Source organism: Marmota flaviventris, assembly GCF_047511675.1.
Source record: "Marmota flaviventris isolate mMarFla1 chromosome 5 unlocalized genomic scaffold, mMarFla1.hap1 SUPER_5_unloc_1, whole genome shotgun sequence".
Classification (NCBI taxonomy): Eukaryota; Metazoa; Chordata; class Mammalia; order Rodentia; family Sciuridae; genus Marmota; species Marmota flaviventris.
This window is the reverse complement of record NW_027287679.1, coordinates 2,552,178-2,569,615: the sequence shown is the minus strand read 5'-3', so window position 1 is coordinate 2,569,615 and position 17,438 is coordinate 2,552,178. Positions and strand designations below refer to the sequence as shown.

The 17,438-nt window shown below is 41.7% G+C and overlaps 1 long non-coding RNA gene across 1 annotated transcript in view; it reads left to right on the top strand.

Moving 5' to 3' along the window:
- LOC139703631 (uncharacterized) overlaps nucleotides 1-17,438 on the top strand; it is a 325,092-nt gene that overhangs the window by 9,699 nt on the left and 297,955 nt on the right. The window lies entirely within an intron of this gene.

Here is a 17,438-nt window from a genome sequence, read left to right as displayed (position 1 = left end):
ACTGTTTTTTTAATAGCTATGCAAGCAATTTTTCAACATAATCAATTCATTTACTCTGAAATGATTTGGACGTGACAAAATCTGTGCTTTCTTTGGTATTATAATAATGAGAGTCTAAGATCTATTAAAGAAAAAAAAACAATTAGAAAAACAAAAATAAATATGTGCTTTTAATTTTTCCAGAAGTCATATGACAGACTCAACCAAAATTAAAACAGATATTCATTGTGGAAAACCCTTTAGTGAGATCCCAAATCTTAACCTAAAAAAAGACATATCTGCTTGAGTAAATCAGTGTGAGTGTAGTGTATTTGGAAATGTCTTCATATTTTCCATTCTTTTTTTGGAGGTGGGGGTGCTAGAAATTTTACTCGGGCACTCACACTAAGCTACATCCTCACCCCTATTTTGTATTTTATTTAGAGACAGGGTCTCGGGGAGTTGCTTAGTGCCTCACTTTTTGTTGAGACTGGATTTGAACTTGAGATAATCATGTCTCAGCCTCCTGAGCTGCTGGGATTACAGGCTTGGGCCACCGCACCAGGCGCTATTATTTCTTAATAGGCACATCATATTTCAGTCTGCTTATAAACCAGATGAACATGAGAAGTGTGGTGGGAAGACATATGAACCTCAGCAGTACAGAAAACCCTCATTTCTCTCCCAAGTATTCAAAGGAAGTGATGAAGCACACTAGAAATGGACCTTATGAATGTGTATGTAGGAAAGGGTTCAGTTGTTCCCAGAGTTTTCAAAACATGAACCATCTCACACTGGATTAGAGTCCTAGGAATGTAAGCTATGTGGAAAAGCCTTTGCTTACTTCAGTTCCATTTGAAAACACCTACTGGAGAAAATCCCTATGAATGTTAACAGTGTTGGGAAAGCCCTCACTAGTTCTGATTATCCCCAACTGCAATGCAACCAGTGTGGTAAAGCCTTTGCTACATCCAGTTCCCTTCCAACAGTTGGATCAATTCATACCAGAGAGAAGCAAGATTGTCAAGATTGTGGGAAGCCTTCCCTGTTTCTGTTCATCTTCACTCACATAAAAGTACTCATATTGGAGAGAAACCTTACGAAGGTAAACAGTGGGATAAATCATTTACAGTTCTTACCTGACAGTACATCGAATAACTTAGAAGCCCTATGAATGTAAACAGTGTGGTCACCTTCATGCAAGTGAAGACTAAGTCTGGTCACCTTCATGCACATGAACAAACTCAGACGGAAAGAAGGCCTATGAATGCAAAGGACGTGGAAAAGCCTGGAGTTGGCCCTCTCACCTTCAAAAGCAGAAACAACTCATATGATTGTGAACAGAGTGGCACAGCCTTCACTTAAAGTCATGCTCAGAAAACATCAAACAACTCATACTGGAGAGAAGCACTGTGGATGAAAACAATGGGAAATGCCTCCCATTACTGGAGCTTCCTTTTAAATATGAAAGACATTGTGCTTGAAAAAAGCCATTGAATGTAGAAAAAAAAAAAATATGGCAAATGATCTGATACTTTCAATCACCTTCAGAGTCATGAAAGGGCTCACATGAGAGAAAACCTCTTTGAGTGTAAACAATAGTTGGTAAGTCATTGAGTGTTCTCAGTCGCCTTCAAAGCCATTTCATTCACTCTGGTAAACAAAACTGAATGTATGTTGGTTCCTTTTCCTTCCTCTGCACGGATTTCTTATTATGGAAAGAAGCCCTGAGAATGTGAGGAATATGGGAAGTGTCCAGTTTTCCCAGGTTTTTGTTATGATATCTGGTGCAGGTGTCCAATGTTCCAATTCTCCTCATTTGTTCACTTTCTACCCCTGTGACAAAATACATGAGAAAAATCAACTTAAGGAAGGAATGATTTATTTTGGCTCACTTGATCATAGGTTTCTGTCCATAATTGAGTGGCCGCATTGCTCTGGGAAATGGACCATCATGGTGGAAGCGCAGAGCAGAGCTCATGGCACCCAGAAGGGGAAAGAGAGAGGGAGTAATGGGCCACCAACCACATATAGCCTTCAAAGTCATGTCTGAGTAGTCCACCTGCTGCAAGTAGACATCCCCTCCTAGTGTCCTCCACCCACAGCACCACCAGCTGGGGACCTAGCCTCCAGCACATGTGGCTTTGGGGGACATTCCAGGTCCATGCTACAGCACTTGAGTTACATGAAAGAACTCATGCAGGGCAGTGCCTAGGAGTACAGAATGTGAAGAGTATCCCATCTTTTCAGTTTCCTTCAAAGACAAATCAGGACTCACATTAGAGAAATGCCTGATGACTAAGAAATCTGGTAATGCTTTCAATTTTCCAGTTTTCTTTGAAAAGAAGGAAGGATTCATGTGTGGTAATGAAATGTGGTAAATGAATGAAGAAATGCCTCCAGGCCTTCAGTTGTTCTAGGTCCATTCAGACACACAGAATTCATTAGTGAGAGAAAGACGAGGAGTGCATGGAAAGTGGGAATGCCTTCATCTCCCTGTGACATTCAGAGGTGCAGGATGATGCACCCAAAAGATGTGCGTGTTAGCTCGACTTTAAGGTGTGAAAACACATCGATTTTCTGGGTTAAATCTCTCATCTTGCATTGTAGGTCTTTCTATTTATAGTTTTCTATTGTTTTGTTGAGAATTTTTGTATCTATAGGCAAAAAAAAAATTGTACACTAATATGTAGCATAGAAGTATCTAGTACATAGAATATATATATGTGCATTTATCCGTGTGTGTATGCTATATAGGATCAGTACAGTTTTGTAAGTAAATAGTGTGTATTATATATACTATTTTATAAGATAATGTAATTAAGCACCATGTGCATTATCTAGGATTTTATGGCATCATAGTATAGTATTAAATTCTTATTGATCCATAGTATCAGGTATTTCAGTTTCCTCCTACCAGCCCTATCCCAAACCACATAATTTTGAGGGAACCAAGAGCACCTCACTTTGATGATACTACAAAGCTTTGCCCCTTGCCCCTTATTACATCAGCAATCAAGTGCAATCCCTCTGTGGGCCTGGATGGCTTCCTGTGCCCTCCTCTGCTTAACTCTGTGTTTCCATTTTTCTTATGTGTCCAGTGGGGGTGTTACATGTTTGTTGAAGTCACCCTGGGTGCTAATTCATTTGTAGGTAGTGGTGTGAATGGGAGGCTGTTAGAAACCTTTACAGCATAAACAGAATGGAGTGAACATGAATAAAAACAGCTGCTCAGCTTTTAATAATTGCTCTTGGTGACTGGTTCCAAGGCACAATGAAACCACCTGAGTAGCACCTGCACTTTTTGATGGGTTTGACCTTGGTCGGCCCACAGTTACTGATTTGTACCTGGTGTTGCCATTTCTCCCCTCACATGAGTACTCACATCCCCTACACATAATGGTTCACTGGCTTTACCCACTGAATGCCTTCCTCCCTCAAGGCAGTGAAAGAATAGCTGCCCAACAAGTGCTTCAGTCCTGATTAACAAGAAACAAGCTAAAGCTCTGTGGACCCTGCATTTAATTTGGGAACCATCACTAATTGCTTGGGATACTCCTGGGAGAGACTCAGGGATGGTCTTTTGTGAAATTCGAGAAAGAAGGGGATACTCACCTTGAGAAGAATTAAGTACATCACCTAGTTTCTCAAAGTTGTTTTCATGGAGCAGGCAAGAGTAGGGGCCTTGCTTGTCTCTTGTGTGCTAATTACCTTACAGCCCTGTGCACCCTTCTGTTGAGGGGCACATCCATGATGCTTGATGGTCCAAGTGCTGATAGGTAATGCATGAGGCATTAGCTCCTCGTGAAACCTGGGAGGAGTATCTCAACCATTCATGCTTCAGAAAACCCCTCACCAGTGTGCGAGTTTTCCTTAGCACTAATGCTTGTCAGCATGCTAAAGTCTCATGGAAGAAGGTTTGCTGGCCTTAGAAAAATGACTTACTGCAAGTGGGTATTAACCCACACAGAAATAAGTCTCATTACCTGAAGGCTGAAGTGGTGTCTTCCAGTGTGGGTTACTGGGCTTCTGAACTCTTCACCTTAGCCACACATGAGCACTAGCAGTGATCAGATGGAGTCAGTACTGGGGAAACCTGCAAGTTTGCATCAGTGGAAATCCAAAACGTCATAAATCCCTGTGGGTAGGGAAGGGAAAAGTGTCATGTGCAGTGATCAGATCTAGGAACCCAGCACCTGATGGCTTGGCTTCCCAAGACCCAGCAGTTGTACTGCCACAGCCACTACTGCCTGTGCCTCTGTCTCAACAAGTGTCCTAGTTCCTGTGTGAAGGGTGTAGATGGCTATTTAGACATCTTGGACCAATGCAGTTGTCCCTTGTAGTTCTTAATAGAAAACATAGAGGCGATGAGTATGTAACTCCACAATGGATCCCTTGCTTTACATGGGAGAGGAACCTGTGTTCAATCCCCAGTACTGCACAACAGCAAAACAACAATAAAAGAGCAACTGTAGCTGAGTGTAGTGACACACACCTACATGTCAGCAGATAGTGACGCCGAGGCAGGAGGATAGCGAGTAGAAAGCCAGTGTCAGCAAATTAGTTAGACCCTAAGCAATTCAGCAAGACCCTTTCTCAAAAAGTTAAAAAAAAAAAAAAAAGGACTGGGGATGTGGTTCAGTTATTAGACACCCCTGGGTTCAATCCCCAGTACTAAAGGAAAACACACACACACACACACACACTTACACACACACACATACACACACTCACATACATATACACAAAAAAAAAAAAAAAACAAGCAAATAAAATAAGCAACTATAAAATGTGTAATGGAGAATGAAGACCAATCCCATAAAGTCAGTGGCCGAACTTCTTGCATCTTGGAAAAGATGAAAAGGAAGGCAAAACACAAGAGGTTAAGGACATGAGAAGCTTATGGGTGGGTATAGGGGGCATTGGCCTGGGGTCAGCCTGGTTGATTGGGCCTTGTTTTAGTCAGTTTTTTGTCAGCTGTGACTAAAAGACCTGTCAAGAACAATGCTGAGGGGGGATTGTTTGTCCCAGGCACAGTTTCAGAGGTCTCAGTTCATAGACATTCCTGTCCATTGCCCTGGGACCAAGGTGAAGTAGAACATCTAGCAGAATGGATGACCGAAGAAAGCAGCTCCAGACATGGCAACAGAAAGCAGAAATAGAGCTCTGCTAACCAAAAATAAACATAAATCCTGCAGGAAAGCCCCCAGTGAGCCAGCTCCCCCAGCCACACCTCACATGCTTGCAGTCACCAAGAGTTCATCCACTCAAGTGGGTCGATGCTCTGCTTGGGTTACACACATGCTAGGCAAGTGCACTATCACTGAGCCCCAGCCCCAGCCTCTTGATGACAATTCTTAGCCTAAAAAATAAGAGAGGGAAGTGGAAAAGGAAAGCAGGAAGGAAGCCATAAGTAGGAAAGAGGTGGAGAGGAATTAAGTGTGAGCAGATTTTTGTAAGGAAAATTGAAATTGATGAATACAGAAGACTGTTGTGTGGTGAAATAAGACTTTTTCTCTTGAAGTAGAATGTCGGATTGTTCCTCAATGGGCAGGAGGCAGTAAGAGTCAAAACTGCTGACGTATGCACATTGTAGGTGTAAAAAAGTTATGACACTTGATGTGTCCTTCAGAATTCATTAAAAATTTTGAAGCAAAGTTCTCTTTTATGTAATGGGTTCACTTTATTTTTTGAATGTGGGGGATTAGGAAAAAGTTAAAAGTCATCTAATGGGCATTTGGCAGAAAAATTATGGTAGTCCAGACCTTATGGAATTCCTTCACTACATCCAGGATATTCAGGGGATGCCACATGGCTTGTTAAAGAAATTCTTGATGACTTCAATGGTTTTAATCCTTGGAATACGTTAAAACATACAATATGGTAAATTCTAGAATTTTGTGTTTGCTACTAGTTCTCATTTGTGTTATAACGATAAGATGCCACATCTTCAGATAAGAAATCTGACAGCTCCAAATAATAACAAAACATTTGTGGTCAAAAAATGAAAAAGGAGGAGATGTGGAGAGAGCTAACGTTCTCTGATTGCATTGTGGTTGTGGTGCACTTGCCCTGGGAAATTCCTGTGTAAAAGTCCAGATCAAGATTTGCCCAGTTGCTCTGGTGACATCCTGCCTGAAGAGGCTCTGTGAAGAGACACAGAGTCACATCAGTCTTGACCTTGAGATCACACACCACCTCCCAGGAATAGAGAATTCTGAATATGACAAAGCCACAATGTTTCACCCATGCTGTGACTTCTACGCCTGCCCACTTAGCAGAAACTCTGGCCATGGGCTTCCTAGGTGTTAACAGGATGCCCCTAGGTTTACAACAGTAGAATAGCTACAAGAATGTTTCTAGTCTTGTAACTTTTTAACGCACAAAGAACAATGCCTCTATAGTCTTTAACTTCCTGATTATGAGACACTATATAATACACGTGTTGTGCCTGCTGTGGGTCACTTCTTCTCCATTAGAGATGAGTGCTTCACCTGATGCCAGATTTCTCTCTAAATGTGTATCTTTCCTAATCCCCCCTCACTGGTTTTTGAATTAAGAGCTATGCAGATGATAGTACAGAGTTATTGGAGATTGTCTATATCAATTTTAGGTTGATTCTTTTTTCCTTTATTTTGCATAGAAATACCATTGGGATTTTTGATAGGATTTCATTGACTTTGTAGGTAAGTTTTGGATAGTTTTGATTATATTATGACCTTGGAAATGTGAATACTAGCTGTCTTTCCCTTTATTTGTATATATTTTCATTTCTTTCAGGATCATTTTATAGTTCTCAGTGTATAAGCCTTTAATCTTCTTGGCTAAGTTATTTCCCAACTTCTATTCATAGTATTTTTTTTTTCTTTCCTTTTCAGATTACTCATTATTAGTGTATGTTAATGTACCTTAGTTTTGCAGATTGAGTTTTATGCTCTGCATCATTGCTGAGTTCATTTATTAGTTTCCTTAATTTTAGTGTATTTGAATTTGTTGCTCTTTGTTACTCTTTTTTCTTCAGTAGATAATTTGCCATTGGGTATGGTGGCACTCACTTGTTATCTCAGTTCCTCAAGGGGCTGAGGCCAGCCTGGACAATGTAGTGAGATTTAAAAATAAAAATATAAAAAGTGTGTAGCTCACTGAAAGGTAAAGCTGCACTAACAGAATGTGATTTGGAGATTTAGGAAACTTTCTAGGGGTGTCCCTTGGAAGGTGTCATCTTGTTGACATTAGTTGTTTCTAAATCCATGCTATATTTTCTCTTATCCCACACTGTTTTAACTTTAGTTAATAGACAGCTTCATGTTGTTCTGTTTGTTGATCATTACTCTTATTTACTACTTGGCAAAATGTTATCTGGAGTAAGCCACTTGTTACCTTCAAAATGTTTTTGTTTATTACTAATCAAATAGTTTGAGATGATTTCTACAAATCACTATTTGTAGAAATATGATCTGAAATATGATCTTCTGGGCAGCTGGTTAGAGACTCTGCCTGGAGCATGGGCTAGTGGGGAAGCTGCTCATGTCCTCAGCACTGGTGTAAGAGTGGGACAAGATGGTAGAGTTTGAGAAGGAAAAAAGAAATCCAATAAATACTGTCTGGCTTATATAAATTCATTAGGAATAATGAGCCACGCTTCACCATTAGAGTGGTATAATCTATCCAAATCCTGATTTCCCATATGGCAGCAAGGTTCAAGTTTGTGTGCAGGCTTTTCTGAGGATATATGAGTTCACGAGTGCTAATAGGAAGAAGTCCTTTCTTCTTAGCAAGCAGATGGTTGGAATTTGTTTTTAGATGCATTTGAGGCACAATCTGCAAAGGGAAATTTTGGTGGCCCAGGGTAATATCTTTCTCCCAGGACTCTCCAGTGACAAGGGTATTCTTGCTCTAGTACTGCTTTTTTGTGTAAATTAATTCTAGTGTAGGAACGCCTGCATTGGAGGAAATGAGTGTGATGAGTTCTGAGTTTTGGTGACCAAATCACAGAATAAGTATTTGGAGAGCACAGAGTCATGTGAACACCATTATGTTAAGAATATTTATTTTTTAGTTTTCGGCGGACACAACATCTTTGTTTTGTATGTGGTGTTGAGGATCCAACCCGGGCTGCTCGCATGCCAGGTGAGCGCGCTACCGCTTGAGCCACATCCCCAGCCCCCAAGTATAGATTCTTATTAGCTGCCAACCTCACAGCCCTCAACGACACATTTGTGGGATATATTTAACTCAGTTGCCTTTGGGGATGTGGCTATGAACTTCTTTCACCCAGGAGAAGTGGGTTTTGCTGGATCCATTGAACAAGAATGTCCACAGAAATGTGATGTAAGAAGTCTCCATGATATTTCTTTACTCAGTCCAATAGAGAACATGTGGGCCTTTGCTTTTAATTATTTTGATGTCTTCAATTTGAAATATGTAAAGGTAATAGTATAGTAAACAAAGGAGTCATGATTCTGTGGGAGACCACTCAGAAAACACACAAAGTCTGAATTTGAAGCTAATTAAAGAATTTTTATTTTACCTATCTGATCCTGGCCAGGCACACTTTTTAAAAAATATTTTTATTTGTAGGTGGACACCATACCTTTATTTGTTTATTTATGTGGTGCTGAGAATCAAACCCAGTGTCTCACCTGTGCTAGGCAAGTGCTCTACCACTGAGCCACAACCCCAGTGCCCTAGGCACACTTCTGACAGAGCCCTAGTAGCTCTCTGAAAGAAGCATGCCAGGCTCTCTGTGGTTGCAATGTTTGAGAAAGAAAATCACATCCTATGAATTTTGCAAATTGCAAGTAGAGTACAGGGGCTGAAAATGCAGTTAGCAGAGCAAGTCCAGACAACCACATCCGGGGGACTTTACAGTTGCAGGCACAAAAAGTGCAGGGGGGTGCACAAAGTGCAGAAATACACATTTTTATCATCTTAGAAATATCTCATATAATAGTTTCACACAGGAACCATAAAGTTGGAGTACTTCTTCTATCTTACTGTTACTTCTTCTATCTTATAACTAGGGCAAACCAAGGTAACTTAACATCCCTAATTTTATAACATTTCTTGTATAATCCTATTATCCATGCTATTTCATTAATCTATATTTCATAATCTATAATCTATAACCTATTACTTGTATTGATTTAACTCAGAGCATAACACAATACAGCAGAAGTACACTAAAATTTTTGTAGCTCATTGCAATTCAAATGATTTTACTGGATCTGCCTTTTAGGCTGCAAATACAAATACCAGAACATTGATGAGGAGAACAAAAATTCTGGGAGAAATCAAAGGTAATTTGTACTCATTCAGCATGGAGTGACCCTTCAGGGAATCATAGCATGATATGGAATTTTTGGGGGGTGTGAGCCATTTCAATTGAACCGTGGTGGACCTTGAGCACAGTAGTCAAGCATTCTATCATTAACCTACATACCCTTTTCATGTAAATTATTAGAAACATAGAACAAATAATCAGAACTTTAAATATATTTATTCTTTTTATTTTTTCACTATTGTTATATACATCAATACAACACAGATGTTCCAGAGTTTACATTATAATTGAATTGCAAACATTGCTATGTAACTACATTCACAAATATCACTGTTTTTAAAATATATTTTTATTTGTAGGTAGACACAATATATTTATTCATTTATATTTTTAATATTTTGTTTATATGCTGGTGGACCTTTATTTAAAAAAATATTTATTTTTAGCTATTGGTGGGCACAATATTTTATTTTTACATGATGCTGAGGATCAAACCCATTGCTTCACACATGGTAGGGAGCATTCTACCTCTGAGCCACAACCTCAGCCTGGAGGACCTTTATTTTATTCATTTATTTATATGCATTGCTGAGAATCAAACCCAGTACCTCACACATGCTAGGCCTGTGTTCTACAACTGAGACACAACCCCAGCCTGCTTATTCATTTATTTTTATGTAGTGCTCAGTATTGAATCTAATGTCTCACATGTGAGGCAAGTGCTCTACCACTGAGCTACAGCCCCAGCCCAAATATCATTGTTTTGATAATAGCTATTGGGAAGCCATGTTACAAAGTAATAAATTCATTCACTTTTTATTAATGTATACATGATACAAAACCTAGGCTGGGCAGCCTGGCACATGTCTATAATCCCAGTGGCTCAGGGGCCTGAGGCAGGAGGATCTTAACCTCAGCAAAAGTGAGGTGCTAAGCAACCCAGTGAAACCCTGTCTCTAAATAGCATATAAAATAGGGCTGGGGATATGGCTCAGTGGTCCAGTGCCCCTGAGTTTAATACCTGGTACCCCCTCCCCCAAAAAAGTGTGTCTGAGTTTGCTATTTGTATTTGACATTTAACTGTTTGGATATTGAACAACAAAGAGAAACTAATGAGAAGCTATATTGGAAGCATATGTGAAAATTTCTAAGGCATTCACATAAACTTGAGCACACACAACACAAACTCAATTAGCTCAGCAATGTTGCAGATGACAAGAGGAATACACACAGAAACAGAAGATTTTTACACTGGAAATGAACAATCTCAAAATGAAAACAAGAAGCAGTTCTATTAAAAATTGTATGAAACAAAAAATACTTGGAAATTAAATCTTACAACAGAAGAAGGTTAAGACCCATTGACCAGAAAGGTAAGACAGAAAGTTGAAAGTAATCAAGAAAGAGATAAATAAATGGGAAGTAGCTAATATTCAAGCACAACAAAACTCAATAGTGTTAAGATCATGTTATTCCTTATTTACTGCATCCAACAGAATAAAACAAATTTGACAGTATATCATTGTGCATCTTGGATCCAAAGGTCTTTAGTGCTTCTTGTCTTCCTAGTAGAACCCTCTTTCTCCATGAGCGCAAAGACTGTGTTGCTGATGGAGGAGGAGATACAATGGGGAGGAGAACCAAGGTGCCCCAGCCAACAGCCAGTTCTCCCCAGAAGCAGAGTTTCCTGGTCAAGACGTAGAACACAGGCCCGGTGGGCCCCACTGTGCCCAGATTGCTGACCAGTCACCCTTGAGCTGGTACCTTATGGAGTGATTTGTTCTGCAGTCAGAGCCACGTGACACATAGACTCAGTGCAGATGGGAGGCCAGGGTTCAACAACACATTCACTGGGAGTTACTGGCCAACAACAGGAAGCCAACAGGAACTGAGTTATCTTCCCCTTGTTTAAGGTTGGGTTTCCTATTAGATGGTGATGAGTTACACAGGTATGCATATGAACATCTGTACATGTGATTGGTAGTCACAGGGCACTCCTCCTGTGAAGAGGAAACACACAACCACAACCTGCAGATTAGAGCCAAGCTACTGGCAGGGAAGGGATGTTCCCTCATTATCGCATAGAAGTAGGTGGATGTTATAGGTCCTTTTCTGCTGAGAGACATCAGGGGGTCACAAACCTCACAGATGCACCTATGTGGCAGCCACAAAGATTAGGTTGGACTCCTGAGCACATGGAATGTGGCTGGTTTGCATTGAGCTACTGAGAGAATACAGTATATTTTAAAGAAATCGTACCATAAAGACAAGTAGTTAGTTAATAGTAATTGAAGGGTTATGGAAATTAACATTCCTATGAGAGCTCACCAAGAAAAATGAAAAGAGTGTGCCTTGGGAGGAGGGAGGGGAAATTAGTAAATATTTACAATGGACACTGAGGGAAAAAACCAAAAATTCATCCCTTCTTGGATTCTTCCCCAGCATTTCCACCAAAAGCAGACATTACCCCTGCTCAACCATAATTGGCCCTGAAGGAAGGAAGCAAATACTAAAATACTGGGGTCTGGACTTTTTATCCTTTCCCATCGCAGATGAGTCCTGGAAGGAGAAAAGCAAATAGTCATGCTCTAGTAACAATGGGTCCCAGAGATAAGCAGGGAACACCTGGTTGTGAGCTTTTCCCAATGACAATAAGTTTTAAACTTTTTACAACTGCATTCCTGAGTTAAAATTTTAGCTTGCACTACTAGGTCCCTGAGCAGCCAAACTGCATGTCTACAATCTCCAATGATTAATTCATCCTCATTGTAAACTATGAAACCCAAACTCCTGTAACCCTGGGGAGGCATTTCCATACCCAGAAAATAAGCCCTCCTATGCCTGATGGATTGACTTCCCTGCAGAATAAAGGAAAGTTGCTGACATTAAAGAGTTGCTGTCTCCTGCCTCAGTCATTTGTGGGCCATGCACTTACAGTAATACCTCATTGCATCGGTTGCATAGAAAAATAATTATATTTTACATATATTGCATTAAAGAAATCAACCATTTCACCTGTGACTCTCTCGCGTTTTGAATCTTTATTTATTTATTTTTGCTGGGGATGGAACACAGGGCTTTGCTTTTGCTACAAAAACACTCTACCACTGAGTTATGCCTGAGCTACTTTACATGTTTCTTTTTTGTTTTTATGTGGCTTTCAGAAAAATACATAACACATTTCATTTCAATTAAACAGGGCCTTCCTTTCCATAGCTGGGGCTGAGCCATCTAAAAGAACACAGGTGAGGAAGGTCATGCAATTTTAAATCGTAATAAAATTCTCAAGTTACTCCCAATCGTGAACAGCACAGTTATTTGTACATATCGCTGACATTCTTTAGTCCTCTTCCCCTGTTGCCTTCTACACCAGGATGAATATAAACGTTTCTCGCCAGGCTCAGGTCCCAGCTCGCCAAGGAAGCCCTGCCTGAAAAGGGCTGGGCCAAGAGCCTGTCATCTGGACTGTATCAGCCAACGATTGGGTTAGAATAGCTGTCATTCAAGGCTGCTACAGTACCTGGAGGCGGAGCAGGAGAGGAATTGTCCAATCAGGTGCGCAGAGGAAGGTGAAGGGCGGGCTCTCGCAATCTCGAGGCTTTCCCTCTCCCTTGCTGAGCTCCTTCCTCCATTGCTCCTTTGTCCTCTTCTCCGGATCCCCGGGGACTCTGCGTAACCTGGGGCCCCGAGCAGTTCGGAAACCAGAGGTCCCTAGAAAGGACGGCGGGTCACCCTGGAGTCCCCAAACGGTGAGTGTGGCCAGGACTGGCGGGATCCGGTGAGCACTTGCTTTGGCGACCAGAGTGCCACTGGTGGACGACCCTGGGCCCTATCCCTAGTCCCGCGGAGTGGGAAGTGCTTGGTGGCAGGTCCCCGAGGTCACCCTGCTGGCGGGTGGACCTTGTCCCCGTGGTCCCGCGGACTGGGTTGGGTGGCAGGTCCCCGAGTTCAGCTGCAGAGGGTGACCCAGTCCTCTCTGGCTAATCGTCCTGGGTCTCTCTCTCAGGGCTGGTCCCTGCCCTCTTCTGTTCCCTGTTGGTGACCTCCCTGGGTCATATCTAGGCAGCACGCAGCCTGACGCTCCCAGAGTGTGAGGTGAGCAGGGGAGGGTAACAGGGAATCTGGACTCAGGTGTGTTCTGTCAGTGAGAAGTTGGCCTTTGGGGGTCCCGGTCTGTCCCTGTTTTCTCCACAGAATTAACCTGTGCACCCTTCAACACATACTCCTAAATGTGCAAGAAGCTGGGTATGAAATCCATTTTCCATTGGGAACTTTGCTCCTGCTAGAGTTGGCAGCAGACCCCTACAATTCCAGTTCCCTGCCCGCATTCCCAGATGGCAGCACTCTCCAGGGCGCACTTTATCATCGATTTGCTCCACAGCCTACTGTTCAAGTAGACAGTGCTATCTTTTTCCTTTTCTTTTTTCTTTTGGTTCCAGGGATTGAACTCTTGGGCACTTGGCCACTGAGCCCCATCCCCAGCTCTATTTTGTATTTTATTTATATACAGGATCGCATTGAGTTGCTTAGTGTCTTGTGGTTGCTGAGGCTGGCTTTGAATTCGGGATCCTCCTGCCTGCATCTCCCCAGGCACTGGGATTGCAGGCATGTGCCACTAAACCTGACCAGATAGTGTTTTAATTGTGGTAGTTTCACCTTTTAATGAATAGCACTTTTAAAGATTTTCTTTTTTTTTTTTTTTTTTAATGTGGGCCAAGATTTCCCACGAGTGGAAAGCAAAGAGGAATTACCTGGAACTTGAGTTTTTGTGTTTATAAAGCACTTATGCATTTCTTTATCTTGCCCAGGTACAAACACCTGTGCAGAGTCTCTGAGCAGAGGTGTCCTTTGGATACCACACAGGGTCCTGTGTCTTGTCTTTTCCTGGGGCTGCTGCAATCCTATGTTTCAGTGTGCCTGCAGCACACAGGTGTCCTGTGTTCTGAAAGGTGCAGGCAATTTTAAGCTCTGAATCAGCTCCTCCTAGAGGACAGCCTGAGATGTGGAGTGCAGCCTCTCAGGGGAGCAGCTGGAGACACCCAGGTCAGGCAGTGAGATGCTGGTGTTGAGGGAACATGACATATATGGTTCCTACCCTTTGGATGGGCTCAGAACTGTGAAGGAAGAACAGTTATCCTAACGAGCAGGGAAAACTGACCCCAGCAAGGTGGAGCAAAGCCCTACAAAGCTCTTCAGCAGCAGGAGGGAGGTGGGAGGATGTGCCTGGTGACAGAAGCCTGACCTGAAGCTGGTCAGTGTCCAGTGGTGCTGCAGCTCCCCGGGTTTTTGCCTTGGAAAGACTGGCTCAGGTATTTTAGTGTCAGTTTTTCTATTAATTGTAAAATGTAATTTATTAGTAGGGTTGATTAGGAAATATTCCTAAAGGGTAAGAGAGAGATATAATTCAAGGGGAAGAAAGAAGGTTAGAAACAGAAAACAAGCAAACACTTGGTCCTATATTATTTTAGTTAAACATTCTTAGGACTGTTTCTCTTCACCAGAGTGAGTTTACTGAGTTTCTCAGATGCCTTCTTTTATTTATTTATTTATTTATTTATTTATTTATTTATTTATGTGGGGGGCGTGTTCTACCAATTTAAAATAGAATTCCAGGGCTTTGCTTTTGGAATGTTATGTGGGAATAGAAAAAAGGGAAATCCTATGTTGCAGTGTGCCTGCAGTAGATATGAATGCATTCCCAGATGAAAGTGTGGTAGAGAACTTGGTTTCTTTCTTTCCTTTTTTTTTTTGTGGTCCTGGGGATTGAACCCATGTCTTTGTGCATTCGAGGCAGGCACTCTACCAAATGAGTTATATCCGTAGCCCAGAAGTTGGTTTCTTTTTTACAAAATTCAACCTCACAAGGGCTTTGCTAACTTGCTGAGGTTGGATTTTAACTGGTGTTCCTTCTCTGTCATCCTCCAGAGTCACTGGGATTACAGGCCTCCACCACTGCACCTCTCTAGTTAAAATTTCTTATATATCTTTTTCTCTTTTCAGATGTGTTTTTTACTGGGGTTTTGGGGGTGGAAGAGTGGTTTAAAATAGAATTCCAGGACTTGGCTTTGGAAATGCTACCTGGAAAAGAAATAGGAAAGATCTTGTTTCAGTATGGTTGCAGAAAGTGAGTACATTTTCCCAGCCTATGGTAGAAAAGTTGATTCATTCATTACAAAGATTCACCAAAACATCCGCCCTTGTATTTTGGAGGGGAAGGCAGCAAGGACAGGGCAGGATCAGATCCCAGGGCAGAGAATGTTTCACCACAAGTCAGCCTGATCTCAGGAGGGGTCAGGAAGAAGTGTGTATACTGGCTCTAGCTGCCAGTGGGTCAGAGTTCAGGGTCCTGGATTAAGGAGAGAAACTTGAGTCAGTTTTTCTTAAAAAGTATTTTTCTGATCCCTGAAAACGAAATTCCTAATCGCTTATGAGAAAAAAGAAGAGGGGAGGGATTTTCAGGATCAGTGTGTTTCTGCCATGGGCTAAAAAGGGAGCATCATTTGAGTCATAATGGGAAGGGGGTGTCTGTGCAGGAACTGCTCTAGCAGAGTGCAGAGGAGGGGGATTTATTCAATCATAGATTTTTCACAGGAGTCCCTTTGGCACTTTCTTTTTCTTACATATCTTTTCCATTTTGGCCAATCCTGAGTCTTTTAAATTGAACATAAATGATGTGCTTTGTTAAAATCAAATCATTGAAGTTGAATAGGGGATGATAGGAGTCCCCAGTTTGTAGTTCTTTGCTCTCAGCAGGACTGGCCCTCCTGCCCTGCAGCTGGCATCTACAATGGGGCAGTGTTGTGGAGCTGACCCTGAACTAGGGTTTGTGCTGACTGGTGGTGTCAGAATTGAACTTTTGAGTGACCAGTAGTTTTGGAGAATGGATTGGTGTTCATCAAACTCACGTTGTAGGTGTCAGAAGTGGTTTCTTGGAAAAGGTCTCACAGGCCAGAACCTCCATGTGCCTGCTGGTGGGTGCTTGGGTATCAGTGAGAACTGAGGTCCTGCAGGAGGGAACATTCCACTCTAGGGAAAAGAGAACACAGTGACCTTCCAGAACCAAATGTCCCAGCTGCTCATGTTTTCCGCATTTCCTAGGAAAATCCACCTGAGCTGCATCTACTGTGAGGATGGTCCCCAAGCTTAGGGAAGAGTTAGTCACAAAGTGGAGATTCCTGGTGTACTGTGGGTGAGAGGGTGCTTCCCTGAGCTGGTTCCTGTTGTTTTCTTTATCAAATCTTGGTGCCATAAAATTCCACTTTGTTCCAAGAATGTAGGAAGTTCTTTTTTATTTTTTTCCCCCCTCTTAGGTACTGGGGATTGAACTCAGGGACACTCAACCACTGAGATATCCCTGGCCCTTTTTTTGTATTATTGTTGTTGTTGTTATTTAAATGTATAGACAGGGTCTCACTGAGTTGCTTATGCCTCCCTGTTGCTGAGCCTGGCTCTGAACTCATGGTCCTTCAGTCTCAGCATCCTAATCCAGTGGGATAAAAGTCATAGCCATGTCACCTGGTCAAGAATTTTATTCCTTCACTGAATGGAAGATTTTTATATTATGGATTAATATTTATTTGGGTGCAGAAATTTGATGTTGAAATATTATTTTAATGCTCAGTTTAGTAAGAATCTATACACCCATATATTCCTGTCCAAATAGGGATGGGTTGGCCCTGGGCAGGCTGCCCTCTCTCCCTGCTCTCTCCACCCTCTGCCTGGAGGTGAGTGCAGTGCCAATTCTGTCATTCCTTCCAGTTTAACCAGCTGTGAGGAAGCAGAATTTTTCTTAGTTCTGTCTTATTGAGTTTTCAGTACCTTAATGTTACCATTAGTGCTCTATCACTGGAGTTCTATAATGTACAATGTGTAGTTTCTCTGCCTCAGTTGGTTAGACTCCTGTGCTGTCTGAGTCTTTGGGTCTCCCAGTTTCCTTCCCTGTTCCTGCTTCAGGAACTTCACTTATTTCCAGTTTCATTTTTACATTTTTGACAATGTCATTCTATTTTTAAATTTGGTCCCCAAGTGTGTACCCTTTATAATTTTGTACCCTTTATAATTTTGTACACATAGGGAAATTCTCAGGTTATTGATTATGGGTAAACTGCTGCAGTGTGAGGAGCAGCTGTCTCACCATTCATCCATTTACCCTCCTACCTGTCTATCCTTTTTTACT